The following is a 25,860-nucleotide window of genomic DNA, read 5'->3' on the forward strand; positions in this document are numbered from 1 at the left end:
TCTTTCATTTTTGCTTATGTGCTTTGTCTATATGCCTTTTTGTGTTTCTTTTAAATATATGAAGTGGCTCTGTACTTATACATCCTTTCATTGTTCTATGATAATGTTTTTTCTTCTTGTCTTTCATTTTTGCTAATGTGCTGTGTCTATATGCCTTTTTTGTTTTTTTGATACATATGACATGGCTCTTTACTTTTACATCCCGTCATTGTGTTATTGTGCTATTGTAAATTTTGTATTCTTGTCTTTCATTTTTGCTAATGTGTTTTGTCTATATGCATTTTTGTGCTTCTTTGTTACATATTTGTTTGTTTTTATAGTGATTAAGATTATAACACAGTGTTGACTGCTGTACCCCTATTTGTGACATTTTTACCTATTATGTCTGTTTGTTTTGTTCACACATCGTTGTCAATATAATGGAATTTTATGCGACTGCCATACAAGTGAGAGGTTTAGCTAGCTTTAAAACCAGGTTTAACCCATCATTTTCTACATAAGACAATGCCTGTACTAAGTCAGGAATTTAGCAGTTGTTATCCATTCGTTTGATGTGTTTGAGTTTTTTATTTTGCCATTTGATTAAAGACTTTCCGTTTTGAATTTTCCTTGAAGTTCAGTATTTTTGTGATTTTACTTTTTAATCGTTTAAATCTGGATTTTTTTTTTTTTATTCGTATCAAATATTTTGCAGGTTCAGTGTTACTTTATCTATAATAATGTTTACGAGGCAAAATATTGTACTGAGAACATAGGAATTCTAAAAACCATTAAGGTTTCAAGTTCCGGTGGAATTTATTTTTTTTATTTTTACTTATTTTTTGCCATAACTTGTCGTAATGTTCTTCATAAAAAACGTTTTTAAAATTTTCCTATTAAACTGTTTCGTCAATTCCAACACAAATTTGGGCCGAAAATCCTAAATAATCCTTAGAGTAATTATTTTCAAATCAACAAAGATAGCCACTAATCTGAAAATTTAACACAAGATAAACAAAAATGCTAATATGACGTTTTAATGTTTTTGCTTTGTATCAATATCGATAAACAGAAACAGAAATTTAAAAGAGAAAAAAATATCAACAATGCTAGATCTATGAAAACTGAAACTTATAACTGATTCCATACGAGACTTATTGCCCTTCAATAAAGTATGATAGATAGACTTAACTTTTCACAGAAAAAAATGACAAGCAATACGAGATGAATAAAAAAAGCTGAGCCACCAAATAACGCCATATAAAATTTATTGCATATCAATTGTAATTTTTAAAAACTTTTTTTTTTAAAGTTATGGGGAGAGAGAAACTTAGCTGAACAGTGAAATATATGGGTAATAGTTAAAAACTGAAAAACTGAAAAGTTAATCCCCTTGGTTTGAGTGCTCTTCAAAGTTGTATATTTGAAAATAAGTTATCTGTTTAAAAAAAAAACAATAAATAATTGAATACGAAAAAGTAAAAAAATATCAAATAACCATTTTTTTTTTTGCTAGGTGAACATTTCAAAGTCTAAAGAGACATATGTTTATGAATAAAGGATGAGAAAAAACTGCAACATACACCGAACCTTGGACGTATTTTATTGTAAATATATTACTTCCATAGTACAAATCACGGTCAAATGTGTAAAACAATGTGTTTTTATCCCAAATGAAAATACACTCAGTAAATGTTGCTACAGTTTCCATAAAAAAAAACATGTTACAGCAAATCGCTGTTTATTGAAGACATTGTAAAAATTTCCGTTTTATGAAGAATGAATGAAACTCTGTATAAAGGACACTAGATTTTTTACAGTAATTAGTCTATATATATACTATTTAGTTTTATACTGTACACATTGTAGCAGTTTCGTTTGTCTTGATTACATTAAAAGTAAAAAAAAGAAAAACATTTTTGTTTTGCTATGGAAAGTTAATCCTCGGTAGAAATCTGCAAAATTCCTTTCTGCTTAATAATGTTTAAGGTAACATTTTTAGTATCTGAAATACTGTTGCTTTTTTGTCTTGCTTCAACCAACAGGTCATCTATTGCAGAACGCATGACTTCCATCTCGCCTATGACTGTATCTAGCTTTACATTCAACCCAACTTGGATATTTTCCTTTATCATGTCTTGGAACTTGTCGAATTCTTTAATTTTGTTGTGAAGGCATATAAGATTTTCAATTATTATCTCTCTCTTTTATTTCTCCTAGGAGTGCTATTGTTTGCTTGTTTAAACGATCTTGGAGTAAGCAGTTTTCTTTTTGCAATAAGTGAAGATGTTTATCTTTTTGCTTTAGTATAAGTTGTAAAACATTTATGTCTTTCAAAGACTGGTTTTGTTTGTAACGAACATATTTCTGTTTTCTTCTTTCATCCACTTCAGTATCCGGTCTTTTGTCTTCTGTCATCATGGATGAAAGTTCCATTGCTCTTTCATTTGTACATTTTCTTTTGCTTACCTTAAAAAGAGAACAAATTATTGGAAAATTTTCAAACAGCAGTATTAGAAATAACTTGTATCAGTTCTGATGAAAAATCAAAAAACCTTATTGTCTCTCTCAAATAAAGTACTTGTAGTACTAAGAACAATTGATTATGGATTTTCTTATATATTGTGTGTAACACCGTCACTGTTATATTTCTGTCCCTAAACAGGCGCCTCTGATCCATTGGGTTGTCAATGGTTACCGTCTATTATATTGTTTTACCTCTCTAAATTTCCGCAAAAAAATGTTCTGATCAACCGTTTTTACTTATTGCATGATGATTTATGATAAATTAGAACTCTTAACATGCTGAAGGTCTGGTTCTTATAATATATATGTCTTCGCATTATCTTTTCATTATTTAACGTTTTTATGCTAATGTTTTAATTTTTTGTTTGTTTTTGGATCTTGATAGAAAAAAAAATGAAAAATTATTAATAGCAAAACAAGTTAAAATATAAATCAATTGTTTTAAAAACAATTGTTAACGGTCTTTCCACTCCGAAACATGATTAATTTGGTTTTTTTTATTGATTGATTGATTGATTGTTTGATTGGTTGATTGATTGATTGATTGATTGATTGATTGATTGATTGTTTGCATGGCACTCTCTTTCTATGCGAGGCATCAGACTTAACGTCCGTATTCTGACAAAACGTGTCTGCGTACTTGTTTATCCCGGACAGCCAAACGGACGGCCTAGCTGGATTTCCTAATGAATAAAAATCCTAATACTTCTTTTTATTAATTTTCTCTATTGTCTACGGGAACATGGACTTCATGTTTTTTTTTTGTTGTTGTGTGTGCATTTTGTTTGAACTTGTAGGAAAAAACTGAGTAACATTTTATCTTGGAAGTTTCGCTTTCTATATTTGGATATGGAATGTTATATTCTAATTTTAGGTCCGCGCGCGCGATGGTGTTGTGAAGTCACGTGACGCTCAAATATATATGTCTGGAATATTAATTTCTTTTCGGGGGAGACCGTTGAACAGAGCACATGTGTATTGATTGGAGAAACACGATCACTATTGGTTTTATTTTTTACAGATCATGCATGCATTTTACGTACACATGTTTACGGGAGCACAGATTTGTATTTTAATGCATGTTTAGAAATTTGATTGTAGGATTTCAGTAATATTTACGAACTTGGGAGCGATTTCTATGTCATTCATTTTAATTTCTCAATCAAGCGGACCGCACGTGTCTAACGGGAATATATTTTCTTGGTTCATTTTACAGGTAAACTATTGTCTAATCGCTGATCACGAGTCTTCATTCATTGCATGCACACAAAAATAATGCTGTTGTTATAGTATTTTAACAAAACATTTATCGATTAATTAAAGAAAATACATGAATTGAAGCAGATTTTTGCAGGGATGGATTTCTATTTCAGAAAGAAGTTTGTACATAAGAAGGATTAGCATTTTACAGTAAAATGTACGGGACTATAAGCGAATTTTTCTCTCTCATAGAAATGGGATAACTAAAAAAAAATATCAGTTGTAAAAAGGGGGTGAGTGTAGTGGAAGACTGTGGTTGATAATTGAGATAAGAATCATTTACAACATGATAGCTGCAAAGTTTGAAGTTTTGATAAGTAATTTGTTGATTTGACCATAACAGGGGCATAGACCCTTCAATAAAATGACGCGTACCATTTTGACAAAATATTTCCAGTAAGGATATGTCAAGACAAACATTTTGGTTAAATTGTTTTGTCGATATCTATAACTCTTTCTGGGAAGAAGCGATATGAACTGAATGTAAAAAATCACAACATGACCTTGACCTTTGACCTTGACATAATTTTCTTAATTTTGGACCAATGACCTCAAATCAACAGACCCTAGGTCTCTATCACTTATGGTTTACCAGTTGCAAATGTATATCACTTATATCAAATGCAAAAGGGGAAATAGCTGTCATATGGAGTCTCCGGATGGCTTCGGTCAAAATTATTCTTCAGATCCTGAGGATATAACGAGCAAATTGGAGAAATAAATATGTCATAATCTTTTACGGTTGCGAAGGAGATGCGTACACAAGAAAAATAGTGTTTAGGGAAATAACTCTTACAATAAAAAGTGTTCGGTTAAACAGGGTCAGTTTCAAAGTCGCAATAACTGTTCGATATCATATGCAAAAAATCTAATCGACATCTTGCGAAACGAAAAAGCACCGTCAGAAAAAAAGTAGCGGAAGAAGAAAAAAAATTAAAATTAAAAACCAATTGTTCAGAGAACAATTGAAGGTCTTTCCACAAAAAAACATGTATTTTAATATGAAAATAGTAAAATTCGTTTTAAAATGTCATTTCCAGCTTCAAATGATAGCTTATTGTACGCTGATTCCAAAAATATATGGTTTCTTTACAATGTGTTTTAAATAAGGGAGATAATTTGTTACTTCCGGTTTGAAAAATGTTTCTTCCGGTATTATAAAACGTTTAATTCACACTGATACCAAAAATATCTGGTTCTATAAACTTTTACATTAATTAAGTACAAAAAAGCTACTTCCGGTTTACACAAGGTCACTTCCGGTTGGCTTTTCTAAGGTTAAATGGCTTGAAATCTAATGCAAAAAGTCCCATAGATTTATCATGTATACATATGAGGTAAAAGCAAAGGTCAAAATCTAGAACATCAATTTAACCTATGACCTAGAGCTCAATTTCAAGGTCATCAACCAAGGACCTAAAATCAAAAGACCCTAGGACTTAATTATATTTGGTTCATGAGTTATATCACCATATGCATACTTTTAAATAAAAGAGGGGAGAAAACTCTAATTTGATGTAAGCGTACCCTTTAAACCGATATGTATGTGTTACGACATGTCGCAACTAACAATTAAGTCAAAATATGTTGTCGATATTTTATATCGTGTTTGAAAAGAGGTGAAAATCAGCCAAAATCCAAATTTAAAAATGACCTTGACCTTTGACCTTGACCCTTTTTTCTTTTTTTTGGACCAAGGACCTCAAATCAAAAGACCCTAGGTCGCTATCATTTATGGTTTACCAATTACAATTACATTTTACTTATTTTGAATACAGAAGGGGAAATAACTCTCATATGGAGTTTCTGGACCGCTTCGGTCAAAATTATTCTTAAGATCCTGAGGATATAACGAACAAATTGGAGACATAAATTTGTTATAATCTTTTACGGTTGCGAAGGAGATGGGTACAGAAGAAAAACAGTGTTTGGGGAGATAACTCTTACAATAAAAAGTATTCGGCTAAATAGGGTCAGTTTCAAAATCGCAATAACTGTTCGATATCATACACAAAAAATCTAAGCGACATCTTGCGAAACAAAAAAACACCGGCAGAAAAAAGTGGCGAAAGAAGAAAAAAATAATAATCAGAAGAAAACCAAAAGGTCTTTCCACAGAAAAGTGGAAAGACCTAATAATCAGAAGAAAACCAATAAGTCTTTCCACGGAAAAGTGGAAAGACCTTATTAAATACCAATTGTTCAGAGAATTCAGAGAACAATTGAAGGTCTTTCCACCCCTAACGATATATTTGGATTTGAAAATATTAAAAAATCGGTTTAAAATGTCAGTTCCAGTGTCAAATGATAGCCCATTGTTTGCTGATTCCAAAAATATATGGTTTCTATACAATTTTATTTTAAATAAGGGAGATAATTTGTTAATTCCGGTCTAAAAAATGGCATTTCCGGTATTATTTGATAGTTAATTTTACACTGCTTTCAAAAATATATTAATCTATACATTCTTACATGTTATTAGTACAAAAAATAGCCACTTCCGGTTTACATAAGGTCACTTCCGGTTTGATTTTTCAAGGTCATATGGCTTGTAACCTAATGCTCAGTCCTATAGCTTTATGATGTATAAATATGAATTTAAAGCAAAGGTCAAAATCTTCAACGTCAAATTTACCTATGACCTTGACCTCAATTTCAAGGTCAAAAACCAAGGACATCAAATCAAAAGACCCTAGGCCTTTATCATATATGGTTAATGAGTTATATTACTTTACGCATAATTCTAAATATAAGAAGGGCTAAAACTCCCATTTAATGTCTACGCACCCTTTCAACCAAAATATCGCAACTAACAATTTAGTTAAAATTAATTGTCAATATCTTATACGGTTTTTGAAAAGAAGTGAAAATAAGTCAAAATCTAAATTTAGACCATGACCTTGACCTTTGACCTTGACCTTAATTTCCTTGGTTTTGGACCAAGAAGCTCAAATCAAAAGACCCTAGGTCTCTATCACTTATGGTTTACAAATTACATTGACATTTTTCTTAATTAAAATACTAAAGGGGAAATAACTCTCATATGGAGACTCCGGACCGCTTCAGTCAAAATTATTCTTAAGATCCTGTGGATTTAACGAGCAAATTGAATAAATAATTTTGTCGTTATCTTTAACGGTTTGCGAAGGAGATGCGCACACAAGAGAAACAGTGCTTGGGGAGATAACTCTTACAATAAAAAAGTGGTCGGCTAAACAGGGTCAGTTTCAAAATCACAATAACTGTTCGATATCATATGCAAAAAATCTAAGCGACATGTTGCATAACCACAAAGCACCGTAAGAAAAAAATATGGCGGAAGAAGAAAAAAATAATAATTAAAAACCAATTGTTCAGAGATCAATTGAAGGTCTTTCCACATTTATTTTCAAAGTTATTGAAAAGAAGCTAGTTCCTATTTACTCAAAGTTAAAATTGGCATCCAATCATAAGTTTCTTCATACTGATGCGATAAATAAGTGGTTTCTATATACTTTTTAAGTAAAATAAGGGAAATAATGTGCTACTTCCGGTGAAGTAAATATCACTTCCGATCTCATATGATAGCTTCTTTCACACTGATTCAAAAAATATATAGTTTCTATATACTTTTGCCTGTAAACTAGGAGATAATTGGCCACTTCCGGTTTATCGAAAAACACTTCTAGTCTTTGGTGATAAGTTAATGTATTTAAATTACAAAATAGATGGATTCCAAGTACTTTTCCATGAAAAAAGTGCAAAAAGGGCTACTTCCGGTTTTCTCAAGGTCACTTCCGGTTGTCATTTTTCAAGGTCATATGTCACTTAACCTTTTATTAAAGGTCATATGGCAGTTTAATGAACCAAGTTGAAGAAATGATCAATTAACCTTATAATTAGACATTTCAGGGGCACTAACTCCTATAAGATGTCATTAGATTGTGTCAGACCAAATATAACATATCTTCATTACCATAAAGCAAACATTTTTCACTTGTTCTTTTATATATATCTTTAAAAGTGTTGGAGAAAATGCAAAAACAAGGAAAAGTCAAAATTTAGAACTTAACCTTGACCTTTGATCTTGACTACATTTTTTAAGTTAGGACCTAGGGACCTCAAATAAAAAGATTCCAGGGTTATACGGTTAAAGGTTTATTAGTTAAAAAAAACATACCGACAAATTTTTTTGGTAAAGGTAGAAAACTTCTATAAAATTTCATCGAATTACTTCGATCCAAATTAGCCAAAAATTTCTGAGGATGTAGCGAACAATTTAGTAAAAGAATTTTGTCGATATCTTTTTTTGTTACGAAGGAGATGCACACACTTGATAAACAGTGAATAGGGAGATAACTCTTACAAAGAAAATTGTTCGTCTTAGCAGGGTGAAATTTAAAAGCGCATAAACTATACGATACAATATGAGAAATATCTAAGCGACATATTGCGAAACAAATATTTATCGCAAGAATAAAATTAGGCGGAGAAAAAAAAATAATAATAATAATTAAAAACCAATTGTTCAGAGAACAATTGAAGGTCTTTCCACATCAATTTTCAAAGTTATTGAAAAGAAGCTAGTTCCGGTTTACTCAAAGTTCAAATTGGTATCCAATCATAAGTTTCTTCAAACTGATGCGATAAATGAATGGTTTCTATATACTTTTGAGTGAAATAAGGGAGATAATGTGCTACTTCTGGTGAAGTTAACGTCACTTCCGGTCTCATTTGATAGTTTCTTTTACACTGATTCAAAATATTATATAGTTTCTATATACTTTTGCATGTAAAACAGAAGATAATTGGCCACTTCCGGTTTATCGAAAGTCACTTCTGGTCTTTAGTGATAAGTTAATGTGTTTATATTACAAAATATATGGATTCTAAGTACTTTTCCATGAAAAAAGTGCAAAAAGGGCTACTTCCGGTTGACATTTTTCAAGGTCATATTCACCCAACCTTTTGTAAAAGGTCATATGGCTTTATAATGAACCAAGTTGAAGTAATAATCAATTAACCTTATAATTATACATTTCAGGGGCACTAACTCCTATAAGATGCCATTAGATTGTTTCAGACCGAATGTAACATATCTTCATTACAATAAAGCAAACATTTTGCACTTGTTCTTTCATATATATCTTTAAAAGTGTTGGAGAAAATGCAAAAACAAGGAAAAGTCAAAATTGAGAACTTGACCTGGACCTTTGACCTTGACTTCATTTTCTAAGTTAGGACCGACGGACCTCCAATAAAAAGATTCCAGGGTTATACGGTTAAAGGTTTATGAGTTAAAAAACATACCGACAAATTTTTTTGGTAAAGGTAGATAATTCCTATAAAATTTCATTGAATCGCTTCGATCCAAATTAGCCAAAAATTCCTGAGGATGTAACGAACAATTTAGAAAAAGAATTTTGTCGATATCTTTTTTTGTTTTGAAGGAGATGCACACACTTGATAAACAGTGAATAGGGAGATAACTCTTACAAAGAAAATTGTTCATCTTAGCAGGGTGAAATTTAAAAGCGCATAAACTATACGATACAATATGAGAAATATCTAAGCGACATATTGCGAAACAAATATTTATCGCAAGAATAAAATTAGGCGGAGAAAAAAATTATAATAATAATTAAAAACCAATTGTTCAGAGAACAATTGAAGGTCTTTCCACATCAATTTTCAAAGTTATTGAAAAGAAGCTAGTTCCGGTTTACTCAAAGTTCAAATTGGTATCCAATCATAAGTTTCTTCAAACTGATGCGATAAATGAATGGTTTCTATATACTTTTGAGTGAAATAAGGGAGATAATGTGCTACTTCTGGTGAAGTTAACGTCACTTCCGGTCTCATTTGATAGCTTCTTTTACACTGATTCAAAAAATATATAGTTTCTATATACTTTTGCATGTAAAACAGAAGATAATTGGCCACTTCCGGTTTATCGAAAGTCACTTCTGGTCTTTAGTGATAAGTTTATGTATTTATATTACAAAATATGTGGATTCTGAGTACTTTTCCATGCAAAAAAGTGCAAAAAAGGCTCCTTCCGGTTTTCTCAAGGTCACTTCCGGTTCACATTTTTCAAGGTTATATGTAATCAAACCTTTTGTTAAAGGTCATATGGCTTTATAATGAAGCAAGTTGAAGTAATAATCAATTAACCTTAAAATTAGATATTTCATGGGCATTAACTCCTATAAGATGCCATTAGATTGTTTCAGACCAAATGTAAAATATCTTCATTACAATAAAGCAAACATTTTGCACTTGTTCTTTCATATATATCTTTAAAAGTGTTGGAGAAAATGCAAAAACAAGGAAAAGTCAAAATTGAGAACTTGATCTTGACCTTTGACCTTGACTTCATTTACTAAGTTAGGACCTACGGGCCTCAAATAAAAAGATTCCAGGGTTATACGGTTAAAGGTTTATGAGTTAAAAAAGCATAACGACAAATTTGTTTGGTAAAGGTAGATAACTCCTATAAAGTTTCATCGAATTGCTTCGATCCAAATTAGCCAAAAATTCCTGAGGATGTAACGAACAATTTAGAAAAAAAAATTTTTGTCGATATCTTTTTTTGTTACCAAGGAGATGCACACACTTGATAAACAGTGAATAGGGAGATAACTCTTACAAAGGTGATTGTTCGGCTTAGCAGAGTGAAATTTAAAAACGCATACTCTACGATATAATATCAGAATTATCTAAGCGACATATTGCGAACAAATATTTATCGCAAGAACAAAATTTGGCCTCAATTATCTAAGCGACATATTGCGAAACAAATATTTATCGCAAGAATAAAATTTGGATGAAGAAGAAAAAAAAATTAATTAAAAACCAATTGTTCAGAGAACAATTGAAAGTCAATTTACATCAATTTTCAAAGTTATTGAAAAGAAGCTAGTTCCGGTTTAATCAAAGTTAAAATTGGTATCGAATCATTAGTTTCTTCAAACTGATACGACAAATGAATGGTTTCTATATACTTTTGAGTGAAATAAGGGAGATAATGTGCCTCTTCCGGTGAAGTAAACGTCACTTCCGGTCTCATTTGATAGCTTCTTTTACACTGATTCCAAAAATATATAGTTTTTATATACTTTTGCATGTAAAACAGGAGATAATTGGCCACTTTCGGTTTATCGAAAGTCATTTCTGGTCTTTAGTGATAAGTTTATGTATTTATATTACAAAATATATGGATTCTAAGTACTTTTCCATGAGAAAAGTGCAAAAAGGCTACTTCCGGTTTTCTCAAGGTCACTTCCGGTTCACATTTTTTAAGGTCATATGTCACCAAACCTTTTGTAAAAGGTCATATGGCTTTATAATGAACCAAGTTGAAGTAATAATCAATTAACCTTATAATTAGACATTTCAGGGGCACTAACTCCTATAAGATGCCATTAGATTGTTTCAAACAAAAGGTAACATATCTTCATTACAATAAAGCAAACATTTTGCACTTGTTCTTTCATAAATATCTTTAAAAGTATTGGAGAAAATGCAAAAACAAGGAAAAGTCAAAATTGAGAACTTGACCTTGACCTTTGACCTTGACTTCATTTTCTAAGTTCGGACCTACGGGCCTCAAATTAAAAGATTCCAGGGTTATACGGTTAAAGGTTTATGAGTTAAAAAAACATACCGACAAATTTTTTTGGTAAAGGTAGATAAATCCTATCAAATTTCATTGAATCGCTTCGATCCAAATAAGCCAAAAATTCCTGAGGATGTAACGAACAATTTAGAAAAAGAATTTTGTCGATATCTTTTTTTGTTACGAAGGAGATGCACACACTTGATAAACAGTGAATAGGGAGATAACTCTTACAAAGATAATTGTTCGGCTTAGCAGGGTGAAATTTAAAAGCGCATGCGCTGTACGATACAATGTAAGGAATATCTAAGCGACATATTGCGAAACAAATATTTATTGCAAGAACAAAATTTGGCGGAAGAAAAAAAAAAATTATTAAAAACCAATTGTTCAAAGAACAATTGAAAGTCTTTCCACATCAATTTTCTAAAAAATTGATAGGAAGCTACTTCTGGTTTACTCAAAACTATTAATAGCGTCAAAGTATAGATTTCTTCATACTGATTCAATAAATAAATGGTTTCTATATACCTTTGCCTGAAATAAGGGAGATAATTGCCAACTTCCGGTTTAGAAAATGTCACTTCCGGTCTCATATGATACCTTTATTCACACTGATTCCAAAAATATATAGTTTGTATATACTTATGCCTGTAATAAGGAAGATAATATGCTACTTCCGGTTTATAAAATGTCCATTCCGGTCTCAAATGATAGGTTAACCTATGATCATTCAAAAAATATATGGTTTCTAGGTACTTTTCCATGAAATAAGTGCAAAAAATACTACTTCCGGTTCACTCAAGTTCACTTCCGGTTTACTTTTTTCAATGTCATCTGTCAACCAACAGTTTGCAAAAGATCCTATGGCTTTATCATGTACCAAGTTGGAGTAATAATCAATTAACCTTAAATTGAATCATTTCAGGGACAATAACTCCTTTTAGATATCATTGGATTGTTTCAGACCAAATGTATCATATTTTAATCACAATTAAGCAAACATTTTGCACTAGTTCTTTAATTTGTAATATTAAAAGTGACTGAGGAGATCAAATAAAAAGGAAAAGACAAAATTTAGAATATGACCTTGACCTTTGACCTTGGCCTCAATTTCATTTAAATGAACCAAGGAACTCAAATCAATAGACCTTAGGTCTCTATCACTTACCATTCATGCTATACATTTATATATCCCTTATGTCAAATACAGAATGGGAAATAACTCTCATATGGAGTTTACGTATCGCTTCGGTCAAAATTCGACAAAACATCCTGAGGATATAACGAGCAAATTTGTAAAATAAATTTGTCGCTTTCTTTTACGGTTACGGAGGAGATGCGTGCACAAGGAAAACAGTGTTCGGGGAGATAACTCCTACAAAGAAAATTATTTGGTAACGCAGGGTAAATTTCAAAGGCGCATAAACTGTTCGATATCATATACCAAATATCTAAGCGACAAACTGCGAAACAAATATTTATCGCAAGAACAAAATTAGGCGGAAGAAAAAAAAAAAATTAAAAACCAATTGTTCAAAGAACAATTGAAGGCCTTTCCACATCAATTTTCTTAATAATTGATAGGAAGCTACTTCTGGTTTACTCAAAGTTATAAATAGCGTCAAAGTATAGATTTCTTCATACTGATTCAATAAATAAATGGTTTTTATATACTTTTGCCTGAAATAAGGGAGATAATTGCCAACTTCCGGTTTAAAAAATGTCACTTCCGGTCTAATATGATAGCTTTATTCCAATGATTCCAAAAATATAGTTTGTATATACTTATGCCTGTAATAAGGGAGATAATATGCTACTTCCGGTTTATAAAATGTCACTTCCGGTCTCAAATGATAGGTTAACCTATGATCATTCAAAAAATATATGGTTTTTAGGTACTTTTCCATGAAATAAGTGCAAAAAATACTACTTCTGGTTCATTCCAGGTCACTTCCGGTTTGCTTTTTTCAAGGTCATATGTCAACCAACAGTTTGCAAAAGACCCTATGGCTTTATCATGTACCAAGTTGGAGTAATAATCAATTAACCTTAAATTGAATCATTTCAGGGACAATAACTCCTATAAGATATCATTGGATTGTTTCAGGCCAAATGTATCATATCTTAATCACAATTAAGCAAACATTTTGCACTAGTTCTTTAATTTGTAATTTTAAAAGTGACTATAGATCAAATAACAAGGAAAAGTCAAAATTTAAAATATGACCTTGACCTTTGACCTTGGCCTCAATTTCATCTAAATGAACCAAGGAACTCAAATCAATATACCTTAGGTCTCTATCACTTACCATTCATGCTATACATTTATATATCCCTTATGTCAAAAACAGAAGGGGAAATAACTCATATGGAGTTAAGTATTGCTTCGGTCAAAATTGGACAAAACATCCTGAGGATATAACGAGCAATTTGGTAAAATAAATTTGTTGCTTTCTTTTACGGTTACGGAGGAGATGCGTGCACAAGGAAAACAGTGTTCGGGAAGATAACTCCTACAAAGAAAATTATTTGGTTGTACAGGGTAAATTTCAAAGGCGCATAAACTGTTCGATATCATATACGAAATATCTAAGCGACATCTTGCGAAACAAAAATTTACCGCAAGAACAAAATTTGGCGGAAGAAAAAAAAAATTAAAAACCAATTGTTCAAAGAACAATTGAAGGTATTATCACATCAATTTTCTAAATAATTGATGAGAAGCTAATTCTGGTTTACTCAAAGCTACTATTGGCGTCCAATCATAGTTTTCTTCATACTGATTCAATAAACATATGGTTTCTATAGACTTTTGTCTGAAATAAGGGAGATAATTGTCAACATCCGGTTAGGACAAAATCACTTCCGGTCTCATATGATAGCTTTATTTACACTGATTCCAAAAATATATGGTTTATATATACTTTTGCCTGTAAAAAGGGAGATAATTGGCTACTTCCGGTTTAGAAAATGTCACTTCCGGTCTCATATGATAGATTTATTTACACTGATTCCAAAAATATATGGTTTATATATACTTTTGCCTGTAAAAAGGGAGATAATTGGCTACTTCCGGTTTAGAAAATGTCACTTTCGGTCTCATATGATAGCTTTATTTACACTGATTCCAAAAATATATGGTTTATATATACTTATGCCTGTAATAAGGGAGATAATATGCTACTTCCGGTTTATAAAATATTACTTCCAGTCTCAAATGATAGATTAATGTATGACCATTCAAAAAATATATGGTTTCTATGTACTTCTACATGAAATAATTGCAAAAATGACTACATCCGGTTCACTCAAGGTCACTTCCGGTTGACATTTTTCAAGGTCATATGTCACCCAACATTTTGCAAAAGATCTTATGGCTTTATCATGTACCAAGTTGGAGTAATAATCAATTAACCTTAAATTGAATCATTTCAGGGACAATAACTCCTATAAGATATCATTGGATTATTTCAGACCAAATGTATCATATCTTAATCACAATTAAGCAAACATTTTGCACTAGTTCTTTAATTTGTTATTTTAAAAGTGACTGAGGAGATCAAATAAAAAGGAAAAGTCAAAATTTAGAATATGACCTTGACCTATGACCTTGGCCTCAATTTCATTTAAATGAACCAAGGAACTCAAATCAATATACCTTAGGTCTCTATCACTTACCATTCATGCTATACATTTATATATCCCTTATGTCAAATACAGAAGGGGAAATAACTCTCATATGGAGTTTACGTATCGCTTCGGTCAAAATTGGACAAAACATCCTGAGGATATAACGAGCAATTTGGTAAAATAAATTTGTCGCTTTCTTTTACGGTTACGGAGGAGATGCGTGCACAAGGAAAACAGTGTTCGGGGAGATAACTCCTATAAAGAAAATTATTTGGTTTTACAGGGTAAATTTCAAAGGCGCATAAACTGTTCAATATCATATACCAAATATCTAAGCGACATATTGCGAAACAAATATTTATCGCAAGAACAAAATAAGGCGGAAGAAAAAGAAAAAAAAAATTAAAAACCAATTGTTCAGAGAACAATTGAAGGTCTTTCCACATCAATTTTCTAAATAATTGATGAGAAGATAATTCTGGTTTACTCAAAGCTACTATTGGCGTCCAGTCATAGGTTTCTTCATACTGATTCAATTAACATGGTTTCTATAGACTTTTGCCTGAAATAAGGGAGATAATTGGCTACTTCCGGTTTAGAAAATGTCACTTTCGGTCTCATATGATAGCTTTATTTACACTGATTCCAAAAATATATGGTTTATATATACTTTTGCCTGTAAAAAGGGGGATAATATGCTACTTCCGGTTTATAAAATACCACTTCAGGTCTCAAATGATAGATTAATGTATGACCATTCAAAAAATATATGGTTTCTATGTACTTCTACATGAAATAAGTGCAAAAATGACTACTTCCGGTTCACTCAAGGTCACTTCCGGTTGACATTTGTCATGGTAATTTGTCACCCAACATTTTGCAAAAGATATTATGGCTTTATCATGTACCAATATGAAGTAATAATCAATTTACCTTAAAATAAAACATTTCAGGGGCAATAACTCCAATAAGATGTCGCTGGATTGTCTCAGACCAAATGTATCATATCTTCATCACAATATAACAAACATTTTGCACTCGTTCTTTAATATATAACATTAAATATATCGGAAAAAATGCAGTAACAAGCAAAAGACAAAATTAGGAACATGACCTTGACCTTTGACCTTGACCTCATTTTCGAAGTTAGGATCCAAGGACCTTAAATAAAAAGACTATAGGTTTATACGGCTTACAGTTTATGAGTAACAAAAACATAACGACAAATTCATTTGATAAAGGTAGATAACTCCTATAAAATTTCATCGAATCGCTTCGATCCAAATTAGCCAAAAATTCCTGAGGATGTAACGAACAATTTAGAAAAATAATTTTGTCGATATCTTTTTTTGTTACGAAGGAGATGCACACAGATGATAAACAGTGAATAGGGAGATAACTCTTGCAAAGAAAATGGTTCGGCTTAGCAGGGTGAAATTTAAAAGCGCATATACTATACGATACAATATGAGAAATATCTAAGCGACATATTGCGAAACAAACATTTATCGCAAGAACAAAATTTGGCGGAAAAAAAAATAATAATAATTAAAAACCAATTGTTCAAAGAACAATTGAAGGTCTTTCCACATCAATTTTCTAAATAAATGATAGGAAGCTACTTCTGGTTTACTCAAAGTTATAAATAGCGTCAAAGTATAGATTTCTTCATACTGATTCAATAAATAAATGGTTTTTATATACTTTTCCCTGAAATAAGGGAGATAATTGCGAACTTCCGGTTTAGAAAATGTCACTTTCGGTCTCATATGATAGCTTTATTCACACTGATTCCAAAAATATATAGTTTGTATATACTTATGTCTGTAATAAGGAAGATAATATGCTACTTCCGGTTTATAAAATTTCACTTCCGGTCTCAAATGATAGCTTAACCTATGATCATTCAAAAAATATATGGTTTCTAGGTACTTTTCCATGAAATAAGTGCAAAAAATACTACTTCCGGTTCACTCAAGGTCACTTCCTGTTTACTTTTTTCAAGGTCATATGCCAACCAACAGTTTGCAAAAGACCCTATGGCTTTATCATGTACCAAGTTGGAGTAATAATCAATTAACCTTAAATTGAATCATTTCAGGGACAATAACTCCTATAAGATATCATTGGATTGTTTCAGACCAAATGTATCATATCTTAATCACAATTAAGCAAACATTTTGCACTAGTTCTTTAATTTGTTATTTTAAAAGTGACAGAGGAGATCAAATAACAAGGAAATGTCAAAATTTAGAATATGACCTTGACCTTTGACCTTGGCCTCAATTTCATTAAAATGAACCAAGGAACTCAAATCAATATACCTTAGGTCTCTATCACTTACCATTCATGCTGTACATTTATATATCCCTTATGTCAAATACAGAAGGGGAAATAACTCTCATATGGAGTTTACGTATTGCTTCGGTCAAAATTGGACAAAACATCCTGAGGATAAAACGAGCAATTTGGTACAATAGTTTGTCGCTTTCTTTTACGGTTACTGAGGAGATGCAAACACAAGGAAAACAGTGTTCGGGGAGATAACTCCTACAAAGAAAAGTATTCGGTTAAGCAGAGTCAATTTCAAAGGCGCATAAACTGTTCGATATCATATACGAAACATCTAAGCGACATCTTGCGAAACAAAAATTTATCGCAAGAACAAAATTTGGCGGAAGAAAAAAAAAATAAAAAACCAATTGTTCAAAGAACAATTGATGGTCTTATCACATCAATTTTCTAAATAATTGATGAGAAGCTAATTCTGGTTTACTCAAAGCTACTATTGGCGTCCAATAATAGGTTTCTTCATACTGATTCAATAAACATATGGTTTCTATAGACTTTTGCCTGAAATAAGGGAGATGATTGTCAACTTACGGTTTAGACAATGTCACTTCCGGTCTCATATGATAGCTTTATTTACACTGATTCCAAAAATATATGGTTTATATATACTTTTGCCTGTAAAAAGGGAAATAATTGGCTACTTCCGGTTTAGAAAATGTCACTTTCGGTCTCATATGATAGATTTATTTACACTGATTCCAAAAATATATGGTTTATATATACTTTTGCCTGTAAAAAGGGAGATAATTGGCTACTTTCGGTTTAGAATATGTCACTTTCGGTCTCATATGATAGCTTTATTTACACTGATTCCAAAAATATATGGTTTATATATACTTATGCTTGTAATAAGGGAGATAATATGCTACTTCCGGTTTATAAAATATCACTTCCGGTCTCAAATGATAGATTAATGTATGACCATTCAAAAAATATATGGTTTCTATGTACTTCTACATGAAATAAGTGCAAAAATGACTACTTCCGGTTCACTCAAGGTCACTTCCGGTTGTCATTTTTCAAGGTCATATGTCACCCAACATTTTGCAAAAGATCTTATGGCTTTATCATATACCAAGTTGGAGTAATATTCAATTAACCTTAAATTGAATCATTTCAGGGACACTAAATGATATAAGATATCATTGGATTGTTTCAGACCAAATGTATCATATCTTAATCACAATTAAGCAAACATTTGCACTAGTTCTTTAATTTGTAATTTTAAAAGTGACAGAGAAGATCAAATAACAAGGAAAAGTCAAAATTTAGAATATGACCTTGACCTTTGACCTTGGCCTCAATTTCATTGAAATGAACAAAGGAACTCAAATCAATATACCTTAGGTCTCTATCACTTACCATTCATGCTATACATTTATATATCCCTTATGTCAAATACAGAAGGGGAAATAACTCTCATATGGAGTTTACGTATCGCTTCGGTCAAAATTATTCTTAAGATCCTGAGGATATAACGAGCAAATTGGTGAAATAATTTTGTCGTAATCTTTTATGGTTGCGAAGGAGATGCGCAAACAAGAAAAAACAGTGTTTGGGGAGATAACTCTTATAATAAGAAGTATTCGGTTAAACAGGGTAGGTTTCAAAGTCGCAATAATTGTTCGATATCATATGCAAAAAATCTTAGCGACATCTAACGAAACCACCAAACACTGGCGAAAGAAAAAAAAAATTAAAAACCCCAATTGTTCAGAGAACAATTGAAGGTCTTTCCACATTTCATTTCTAGATAACTGATGAGAAGCTACTTTTGGTTTACTCAAAGTTACTATTGGCGTCCAATCATAGGTTTCTTCATACTGATTCAAAAAATATATGGTTTCTTTATACTTTTGATTTAAATATGGGAGATAGTTTGCTACTTCCGGTTAAGAAAATGTCATTTCCAAATGGTAGCTTTCTTTGCACTGATTCTAAAAATATATGGTTTTATATACTTTTGTCTTAAACATTTGAGATAATTTGCTACTTCCGGTTAAGAAAATGTCATTTCCTGTTTCATAAGATAGCTTACTTTCTACTGATTCCGAAAATGTATGGTTTCTTTATACTTTTCTTTCAAATAAAGGAGATTATTAGCTACTTCCTGTTTACATAAGTCGACTTCCGGTGTCATTTTAAGGTAATGGTATGCTGATTTTAAAAAATATGTATTTTATAAGTATTATTTTCTTGAATAAGTGCAAAAATAGCTACTTTCGGTTTGCATAAGGTCACTTCCGGTTGATATTTTTCAAGGTTATGTGTCATCCAACCCTTTGCAAAAGACACTATGCCTTTATCATGTACCAGAATGAAGTTAATTTCGATTTACCTCTAATTCTAACATTTAAGGGGCAATAACTCCATTCAGATGTCATCAGATCGCTTCTTGCTAAACGTAACATTTGTTTGTCTCAACAACCCAGACATTTAGCATCAGTTCTTTTATATGTAGCTTTTATAGTGTAAGATAGGATGCACACACAAGCAAAGGGGAAAATTCGGAAAATGACCTGACCTTTTACCTTGACACCGTTTTCTTGTTGGTATACTAAGGACCTCAAATCAAGATACCCTAAATCTCTATCACTTACGGTTAATGAGTTACATTTATATATCACTTATGTCAAATACAAAAGGGGAAATAACTCCCATATGGAGTCTCAGTATTGCTTTGGTTAAAATTGACCGAAGCATCCTGAAGATTTAACGAGCTATTTGGTAAAATAATTTTGTCATAATCTCTTACGGTTGCGAAGAAGTAGTGCACACAAGAAAAACAGTGACGTTCCAATTAAAACATTTGGAAATCCAATTAACAAAGTTTAAAGAGCACAGAAAGAAGCCAACTAATCATATTGGTCATATCACTTATTTGGAGAATTTTTCCTTGCTGATCATTTTTGCATTTATGTATGTATAACGGTTTAAATGTTAAAACCAAAAACGTGAGAAAAGAAATTGTATAAATACATATAAACTTTAAGATAATTGCTGACAGGTTTGGTTGCAGTTTTTGTACAAAAAAAATAAAATAAAAGACGACGAAGAACAAAGAACGCACTGTAATGACAAAACTTCACTGATAAAATGTTTTTTTTTATATCAACAAATTGTTTATATACATACATTAGCTACGTTTTTGATATCTACCTGTAATTCCATGTCTTATTAATTACAAAAACTATAAAAAATGAAATGTGTACATATCCTTAAATTTTTAAAGCAAATTTTACTTTTGTAACATCAATACAATATTTTAGCACTACTGATGTATATAGATTATTCTTTACAAACATTTTAAAACATAAAATTTTCATATGGTCTTATATACACTCAATGGCGGAAAATGTTATCAGCGATTTATTTATATTTAAAACCAGATAACAGTGCAAATAAACCTGTTCTCTTAGTAAACAGTAAAATATCAAAAATACAATACATGTCTATTCATACATGATATTCATTTCGATCTTACATGTTTGCATATATCATCACTAAAATCAATAGATTAAACCAATGTCTTGAGCTCCCTATAAAATATTGAATGAATTAAATTAAATAAGTTCTGACATGTCAACAATAGTATGAATGTTAAGAAGGTAAAATTAAAACAAAAGTTGTCATGAATATTTAAATTATTGACTATTTTTGGTAGATTAACCAATAACATTTACTGGTATATAAGTGGTCATGCGCTACCATTCATCGTTGTGTTTGAACTGGTCGGGCGCACTACTTAGCATATACTGTTCCCGCCAATATAATTGTTTGTAAATAATACTCATATTTTGCTATCTGCATAATTGACAAATCCAATGAATGACTTGCAATGCATGATGGACTACTATGTGTTTACAATTTACGGAGAACACGTGTTTTTATAATGAAAACGCTTTATTTTTTTATAAGAATTTATTTACAGACCAGGATATATGTTTTAGTTCTTTTTTCAGATTAAACAATATTTTTTTCTGTTCTAAAAAAAAGAGTGTTTGAAATACTTGAACCATGTAGCCACTTATGTCATGGATGAATAGACAACGATTTCCTGGGCTTTAAAGTTATCTCGTAAAATAGGGAAACCGATATAATATCAGTAATATACACTCTTAATCATTTATTTGGTACAGAATAGATTCTATGATCTTTAACTTACTTTAATTTGTAACAGCAAAGGTCAATAAAACTCAATACAGGGGCAAATTGGTAAAAAAAAGAGCTAAATGATTCACACCCTCAGAGATCATCAGAAAATGTGTCTAGTCTTACCACGTGAAAAGAAAAAATTACACTATAATTGTTTAATTATTAATAGTTATTGTCTCAGTGGTTTTTTAATTAGTGTCACAGTGGACTCCGACTGAGCATATACCAGATTTACGTTAATGACAAATAACAGACAGTTATGGCACTTTTATAGATATTCTTAGATTTTCTCAGATAAACTAGGATTATCTCACTATATTACATTAAGCTCAGATAAACCGGGATTATCTCGAAACATTTCAGATAATCCCGGTTTTTCTCAGAATTTTCAGATAAACAGGTAATTAAGTAATAAATTTTTAAAGTGGTTCAGGCGTGTCATAGACAGTGACTTGGGACCACTTTTATTAACAGCAAATGCAAATGTATTTCAAGATATACAAATCTTGCAACAGATTCGGAAAACAAATACACTCATTCATAACTCAAATACAATATTTCAAGTAAAATAGAGGCCAAGAACTGACGGACTAATAAATTCGACAAAGCACTACAAAATTGAGCCGTGGACTATTACTAATAATGCAAATTTATAGCTGCAGGTCAGTAATTTAGACCTTTACAAGAGAACTATGTAAAAAGTACTACAAAGCCGCATCGAATCTTATCATAGATTTTGATAAAGATAACATATATATTGATCCGTATAACTTTAACTGAATGAAATTCTATCGGGAAACTGTGAATTAGACTTTTCAAATAACAAAATTAACATACCTCTAAATAATGTTTCAACTTTAAAGCGTACGCTTAGTAAGCCGGTTAACCAGTTCATGAAATAAAAAACAACAATATATATTTATAAGGCGTAGTAATTTTCCCGCGTTATTTTAGTTGACGCATTCATGTGTGTAGTGACGTGTATTAGAACTGTCGTTAGTCTCAGTCAAACGTCATAATGAGTATGATGAAACAGAGAGTTAAATGAATGAAATAAACAAACAGATAGAGAAAAATGAAATATTTTAATTATACATTTTAAAGACAACAGTGATATATAAGTTTACAAGTATATTCGTTTATCCTCCTTTTATCTTCTTCCGTATTCACAATATGTCACGTTGCAAATGCTTTGTGATGAATAACAGCAACATTAATATAGACACTTGTTGCTTTTTTTCAAGTACATGCTTCCAAAACATATCGAATGCTTTTCGGGAGTTTATGAATAACCTAATGTGACTAGTTTAGTTTTTCAAATATTATTATCCTATGGCATATTTTGTTCCATCATGCTTCCGTTTCAATTTAATTAACCGTTTTGGTTTTGAAAAAGAAATAGTTTATCTAGATACCATTTAAGTCTATTTTTAACCATTTTCAACATTATTGTATTTCAGTTGGATGTAAGTGCGATTCGGTGGTATGATCGAGGATCATTAGGATTTTTGGTATAAAGTTTTAGAGTGCAATGAAAAGGAATTTGCATGGAAATTATATCTCATCATTAATGGGAGTTCAATTCCAAGAGACTAGTTTTACAAATGTCTGAACATTGTATAACCTAGGTACCATGCAAAATGTCATTTGTATCATTTACCGCATCTTTCAGCTCTGGTAAGTTAAATTTTAAGTATGATCTTTGTATTTTTTAATTCTTCATTATAATAACTTCTGCTACTGAATGTACTTAGCTTGTGAGATTATTATCAATCAGTTTTTTGCTTGGTAGAGTCAATTGTGTATCGTTATCTATTACTGATATCATTTCCTTTTTTACCAGTATGTTTACGTAACATTGTAAAAACAGTAGTGCACAGATTTTGTAGTTTAGTGTCAGCGTTCAAGGAGTCACAATATGATTCAAGGTATTGTTTTAAGGCGATTCTTATTGTGTTCCTACAAGCATTCTGTATTTTCTTGTCAGTGGAATAAGGGTACAAGGGTACAAACATTTTTTTAAATATTTTTGTTAGTGTTTAACTAGGAAGTACTCACAAGCGATGTTTCTTCATTATAACTTGGTGAAATTGGCAGCCAAATCCTTCCCAATTAGCTTTGCTGTAATTCCTTTTATCATCCTTCCCAAAATAACTTTGTTTGAATTTCTTTTATCAACCGATTCTGTATATTGCTTAACCAGGTTTTTCTGTTTCATGTCGATTCTCACAGGTGGTACTAAGTTGTGAGTGTTTTTGGCCCTTATTCATGTTATTGTATTATAAAAGTTTGTATAAGTAAAATTTTACAGATTATTGAAAAACATAGGTGTGTGAGTGTGTGTGTGTGTGAAAAAAGAAATCAATAATTGATCAGATGACTTGGGCATTTGAGGTAATAGTAGCAAGTAAAAATATAAATGAAAATGAAACAAGAATAAATCTTAGTGTCCTCAAAGATGGAGACTAGATAATACTTCCTGATAGCCCGATGTCAATTATCACCAAAAAAAATGGCCAATTACGCATTGAAGTCAAATAAAATAAAACATTTAAATAAATAAATAAATAAATCATTGGATTTTTCTTCACCTTCTTTGGTCTTAGCAAAAATGATGTGTTTTAAATCTCCATAAAATACCAAGAGGCAAATTTGAGTAGTTGCCCCTTGTTCAGTAAAAATTGCCGTAGTACTGATAATCGACTGCACTTTTCGTTGTGGCACCGAATTCATAAGCTGGTAAGTAATACTTATCTATATCCAATTATTGTCATCGAGGCTTCAGAAACTACTATAACCTTATGGATGATTCGACGATTGATGTCTGGTTACCAGTGAGGCATATTGTGTTAAAATTAATTCATTAAATAAGTGTTTTTTTCTTTCCAGTAATAAGGTTGTTTTCATTAAATTTTAACTCTTTTAAAATCTGAAATAATGATAATACACATTTGAATAATTAATATTTATTTTGGACAGAAGTCAATGACTTCTTCATGATACAGGTATTTATAAATATATGTATGTACTCGAAAAATCAAATCTATATGCAACCATACAATAAGAAAAATATAGTTCAAAATTCACTTTACGTCCTTTTTCTCCTTTTGTATTCACTTTATTTTTTATTAGCGTTACAAGCACTAAAGAATACGTTTTTAAGATTACCCTTGTATTGTTTTGGGGCATGAAATAATGTTGCCCCATTCCATTTTGTTGCGCTCTATTGCGTGCTTTGGTTCTATTATTTCAAAGCCTTTGGGCATTTTGATTTCCACAAAGGTTCACACGTTCTTTTAAATTTTAATTATTAGGGCTTTAACTGGGATACACACATAATCTACATTACTTACATCTTCAATAAAAGAGGCAATAAGCCCTTCAATTTCTTCAGTGATTATATTCTGACTAGAAACTTTTATCACATTCGCAGCTGAACCATTCCCAATTGGCTTTGCTGTAATTCCTTTTATCGTTCGATTCTTTATATTGCACAAACATGTTTTATTTTAGTGTCCCGTGTTGTGTCGCGGGTATTGTTACGTTGAAAATTTGTGTTTGCCCTAATTGTATTATAAAGGGTTGCATAAGTAAAACTTTTACAGATAATTGATATATATGTGTGTGTGTGTGTGTGTGTGTGTGTGTGTGTGTGTGTGTGTGTGTGTGTGTGCTTGATGTTGTCCATTTGAAAATAGAAATCAATAATTGATTTGATGACTTTGGTATTTGAGGTAATAGTAGAAAGTAAAAATATGAATGAAAATAAAACAAGAATAAATCTGAGTTTCCTTCTCAAAGAAGGAGACTAGATAATACTTCCTGATAGCCCGATGTCAATTATCACCAAAAAAATAGCCAATTAGGAATTAAAGTCAAATGAAATAAAACATTTAAATAAATAAATAAATTATTGAATTTTTCTTCACCTTCTTTTGGCCTAGCAAAAATGATGTGTTTTAAATATCCATAAAATACCAAGAGGCAAATTTGAGTAGTTGCCCCTTGTTCAGTAAAAATTGCCGTAGTACTGATAATCGACTGCACTTCTCGTTGTGGCACCGAATTCATAAGCTGGTAAGTAATTTTTATCTGTATCCAATTATTGTCATCGAGGCTTCAGGAACTACTATAACCTTATGGTTATGATTCGAAGATTGATGTCTGGTTACCAGTGAGGCATATTGTGTTAAAATAAATTCATTAAATAAGTGTTTTTTTCTTTCCTGTAATAAGGTTGTTTTCATTAAATTTTAACTCTTTTAAAATCTGAACTTGTCATAATACACATTTGAATAATTAATATTTTATTTGAGACAGAAGTCAATGAGTTCTTCATGATATAGGTATTTATAAAT

At 31.2% G+C, this 25,860-nt stretch overlaps 1 long non-coding RNA gene across 1 annotated transcript; it reads right to left on the reverse strand.

The window, feature by feature from the left end:
- Positions 1 to 1,566: 1,566 nt before the first annotated feature.
- On the reverse strand, positions 1,567 to 23,554 carry LOC127739027 (uncharacterized). The gene is made up of 2 exons (XR_008000247.1): positions 22,340 to 23,554; positions 1,567 to 2,448 (listed from the first exon to the last, which is right to left on the reverse strand). It is a non-coding gene; the product is annotated as an uncharacterized LOC127739027 (long non-coding RNA).
- Between the last annotated feature and the right edge of the window lie 2,306 nt (positions 23,555 to 25,860).

Source organism: Mytilus californianus, unplaced genomic scaffold (assembly GCF_021869535.1).
Source record: "Mytilus californianus isolate M0D057914Y unplaced genomic scaffold, xbMytCali1.0.p SCAF_4, whole genome shotgun sequence".
NCBI lineage: Eukaryota > Metazoa > Mollusca > Bivalvia > Mytilida > Mytilidae > Mytilus > Mytilus californianus.